The sequence below is a fragment of the Thunnus albacares genome, chromosome 8 (assembly GCF_914725855.1).
Source record: "Thunnus albacares chromosome 8, fThuAlb1.1, whole genome shotgun sequence".
In the NCBI taxonomy this organism is placed as follows: domain Eukaryota; kingdom Metazoa; phylum Chordata; class Actinopteri; order Scombriformes; family Scombridae; genus Thunnus; species Thunnus albacares.
The window spans coordinates 34,720,629-34,725,628 of NC_058113.1; the positions used below are offsets into that span (position 1 = coordinate 34,720,629).

Here is a 5,000-nt window from a genome sequence, read left to right on the forward strand (position 1 = left end):
TCTTTGTTGTAACTTGAGGTTGTTGAGGCTCCTGTTTGTTAAATGAATAAACTGATAAATTGCCAATATGTCTTGTTTCTTAAAACTTCAATCATCCAATTCACCAAACACCAAACAACAGTCAATGGCAGAATAAGCTGTTTGGCATCAGCAGAGAAGATTTGGCAAATTTTTCATGGGAGCAACCCACAAATGCATGTTCCTTACAAATGTGGCTCCATTTAAAAGGGAAATAAACAGACTTTCCAACAGATTTATTGCCAAGAAGTATTGTTACAACAAAGAAATAATCTACCAAACAGACATTTCCTTACTTTTTGTGGTGAGTTTATAATGTGAACCATCAACTCGTCCTTTTTCAGATCAGTAAGAGAAGTTTGTTTTAACTCTTCGGCGGTGCAGCCCTCCTCCTCCTCACTCACTGCAGCCTCATGTCGTCATCACTCTGAATGTTTCTGCTCTGCAGGAAGTTTTCTGAGTGAAAAATCAGTTTACAACATATTCCTGATGCTTCCTGAACTCTCCTCAATCACTGATTCCACTTCAGTCAGAAACTGACGCAGCATAAAAAAGATCTGACTTGTTCGATGTTTACAGATGCACAATTTGCACCGAGGTCGTGTCCGTTTCTCTGATGGCGATGGATGAAAACATGGAGCTCGAAAACAATTTCACCGTCTGAAGTTCAGCTCCTAAAACAATCTTTCACCAGGTGTTAATGAAGCTACGTATTTATTTTAACTGATCTTCATTTAAAAGCTCCTGTTTTGATTGAAGAATGTGGATAAAGTGCGCTGTATGTACTGTAATTATCTACACTCGTCAATATAATAGTTGTTATTTCAGTGTAAATGCTCCTTTAGTTCCTCTGAATAACTCCACTTTGTTTTGAACGCTGCGTCCTGATGACGTTTCCGTACTTTAAACCATCTCAGTGTTCAGAACTCTGAGGTGACGTTATGATCTGGTTTGTGTTGAAGGTAAATGAAATGTGGTTTCTTGTTCATGAAATTCCAAAGACGTCATGTGACGGCGAAGCTGTTTGAAGGATTCGAACCAAAACCTGATGAGACTGTAAATACTGTAAAGATCTGAACTCATCTGTTCATGTGCAATAGAGCCTGTACTGTAATGTCAACCCACTCAGTGTGAAGCAATGAAGCACTTCATCCGGTTCACCATGAGGAGGCGCTGAAGAGTTAAAGGGACAGTTCCACATTTCCTCTTCCTGCTCAGAGTCACATGTTACAGAAATCAGTTTCCTCTCAGAGTCCAGCACAGAGACAGAGGTCCAGGACCAGTTGGCGAAGCTTTGCACAAAGACTGGAAGCCGGCGATGACAGATCTGATTCACCTTCAGTTATTCCTGCACACAAAACACTGAGTGAAGGGAGCAGTGAATGCATAACTTTACATTACTGCAATACTTTAACTACATCAAGCTCATAATACTTATGTACTTTTACTGTAGGAGGATTTTTCATGCAGGACTTTTAGTGTAGTGGAGTATTTTTACTTTGCTGTATTGGTATTTTTACTGCAGTGAAGGATCTGAGTTCTTCTTCTACTGCTGACTACAACCAGGAATCAGAAAAGAAGGATCACAGTCTGAACTGTATGACATGAACACGTCGTAAACTCGTCTCTGGACTGGACGCTCAGAGATGAAACTGATTTCCTGCTGAAACATGTGACTGACAGAACAGAGAACCAACGGATTTACAGAAATGTTTGACTGTTTCTATGAAGATTCACTGAATGCAGTTTTCAAACGTCTCCACATTTGTTGCTCAGTTTGACTAAAATGTTCTTGATGACACTTGAAGCAAAAACTCTCCTTTGAGAAATGTTATAAATTAAATTAATTTAAAGATGAGTCTGGTGTTATTCTATATTTCTTCTTCATGTGCAAAGTCAAACCAACTGATCCACCAACAAGTCCTGTGATTAATCTTCTTTCTCATTGTTGTCCAGAAACTATTAAAAACACATCAGTGTTCCTTCATTACCATGAACACACACACTGTGGTTTAATTAGACTCAGTCCTACACACACACCTCACTGCAGCAGCAAATATGGATTCATCCACTGCTGAAAATAGTCCCCAACAAAAGCACTATTTCCTCCTGTTTGTTTGATAAAAACTACAGTGAGCAGCTGTTTCAGGAAATTATTGAGACTTTCTAAACATGAAACTATATCTTTGACCCGTTTTAAAGATCTAAGCCTCGTAAATCTGCTCACAGGTGTAGCTTAATCATGAAACTACATATCTGTGAGGTGTTTTTAAAGATCTGAAGTAGGAACCAATGAGCTTGGAGGAGCTGAGAGCCACAAACAGAGAACAGAAGGAGGACGAACACATCGTTGGTTTGAGTCTGAACATGAGATTTAATGATGATGATAAAAATATAAAATAAGACCAGACGGAGGGTTTAACCATCTCGGACACAAATGTTTGAATGTTTATGAGAAATGCAGACATACTCTGACCTGCTGATACTTCAGTCTGTCTGCTGCAGGTGAGTCTCCAGGTGGGACAGAATAAACGTCCTTGTTGGGCATGTTTACCCGGTATAGTGAAGACCCGCCTCTACTCTGCCTCTGATTGGCCCTGACCCTACCCATCTTACTCCCCAGATGGTCCTCGGGTATCTTTGTTGGACTGCAAGGCATGCTGGGTAAGCACGCCCGCAGTGACATCATGTACCTGCTCTGTCACAGGAGACTTGTGGAGACAAGTTGAGACGGATCTGAGCTCTTCAGTTTGTCCTCATTCAACACAAAAAATACAACACGTGACTAGAAGTTTGAATAATTAATCAGATTATCAGAATAACGAGCCGGACGACACCTGATCAGAGAGGAGGATCAACTGCTCAACAGCTGCAGACAATAACAAAGTCTGTCTAACCCAACAGGACAGGTGTGTGACATCACAGGTGTGTGACATCACCTGTGACGCTCCAGAAGAGGGAGGAGCTACATCTTAGACCGTTGGGGGTAAACAGGTACGCTGTCTGTCAATCAGCTGATCAAACTGGACCATCTGATCCACTGTGATCCAGTCTGGATCCAGTTTAATCCAATGTGATCTGTCTGATCTGCTCAATTTAAAATCCAGTTTGATCTGGTCTAATGTGTTTGATTCTGATCCAGTTTGATCCAGTTGAATCAGGTGTGATCCAGTGTGATCCAGGAGGAGCGGGGGGGGGGGGGGGGGGGGTCTCAGAGGTTTGGTGAATGACGTAATTCTTCTTCGTAGATACTTGAAGTTTCAAACTCAAACAAAGTATTTTTGTAAGTCTGTCAGCAGAGAGAAACGTCTCTGATGAAGCTGTAATCTATTTTTCTTCTTTCACTTTGATTGTAACTCAGCTGTGGAATAAACATTTGTTTCATGTTCAGATCACAGCGTCTTCATCAGTCTCGTCCTCATTGGACGATTCAGCAGCTCAGGATTTATTGTTTATTGTTGTATTGATGTAGAAAAGTCTGACTTCTCTTTGGTTACATCACTGCCAGTCTTATAACCACAACAGAGAAACAACCTAAATTAGCTTTTTAGCTAATTAGTTATTTATGCTATTGGTTCACAGGTTGTTGTGTCGCCCCAGAAGTGGCCAGAAGTCATTATTAACGCTTTAATAAGTAGTTTTAGTCTAAACGTACCTGAACCACAGAGATGTCAGATCAGAAACAACCATTTGTGACGTTTCTGAAAGTATCGTCGACCTGTTTTGTCGTGTTACATGTTAGCATGTGACATGAAAATAGAGAGGACCAAGAATAGAACCCAGAGGAACCCCACAGGTAACGAATGCCTGGGCGGTGTTTTCTCTTTGGCTACATCACTGCCAATCTTATACAAAAGATAAACTGCCTTTTAAACTAGATGAGCTATTTGTGTGACGTGTTTGTATCAGTTTAACAAGTGAAAGCAGAAACAAACTGAGAGGATCCTTTTATTATTCATTATAAACTGGCTGAATTAGCAGATAGAGGACTGTGTGTTTTACTGTCATTATGTATCATGATGTCACACTGAGCCGACATGTTTACTTATATCATGGGAGATATCAACCAATTGACTAATCAATAATATCATCAATAATCAGAAACGACTGAACACATTTAAATATTTATTGGAGTGTAAAGAGTTTGTTAGAGTTCGATTTCGTAAAAAGTTCCCTTTAAAAACAAAGACAAAGAAAAGAGAAAACAGAAAAAACAAACAGACAGAAAATATTTACAGATTTGTAGAGTTATTGATCAGTCACGTATCAGAGCAGTGAACGTTTTTCATTTTCTAAAATTTATTTTTTAGCTGAAACTAAAAACTTCACTGACCAATGAAATCAGTCCTATATGTGTCATAATTCATCTGATCAACTCTTCAGAGGACTTTGAATTAAAACTGGTGTTTGTATTTTTTATTGTTAGTTTTTGAGAGTGTATCTATTAATCTGATTGAAAACCAATAAATATATATAATCAACAACAAAACTGTCATCAGTAGAGAGACAGGATAACAGAGATAGGTGCACAGGGAAGATATCCCACTCTGTATAAGTTTTAGTAAGATATAAAGACTGGAGTGAGCTACAGAGATATGACTGACAAGAGGTCTCACTCTGCTCACTCAGTAGGGTATAAATATGTATGATGTAGTGAGATAAAAAAACAAAGATAAGTGTGCAGAGTAGATGCCTCACTCTGTTGAAAACATACTGAGATATCACAATGAGTGCTGTAGTGAAAACTAAGATGGGCAAATATGAAAGAGGCTTCACTCTGTAGTGAGATACATTATTATGTTATATTGTTTAAAGTATTTGTTGTCTTATGATTATTTTGGCCTCTTGTTATTCGTTAAATGTAATGATTTGAGAATAATGTAACTAATAATCATGCTAATAAAGATTATTTGAGTGACTGATTATAAGAACAGAGATAGGAGTGTAAAGAAAACGCTTCACTCTGAATAATATAGTGAGAT

At 38.8% G+C, this 5,000-nt stretch overlaps 1 protein-coding gene across 2 annotated transcripts in view; it reads right to left on the minus strand.

The window, feature by feature from the left end:
* Positions 1-4,130: 4,130 nt before the first annotated feature.
* Positions 4,131-5,000, minus strand: part of iqgap3 (IQ motif containing GTPase activating protein 3) — a 23,833-nt gene continuing 22,963 nt past the window's right edge. For both annotated transcript variants that reach the window (XM_044359425.1, XM_044359424.1), the window contains exon 37: positions 4,131-5,000. This exon is cut by the window's right edge and continues 157 nt beyond it. The gene's annotated coding sequence lies outside the window, so the exon portion shown is untranslated.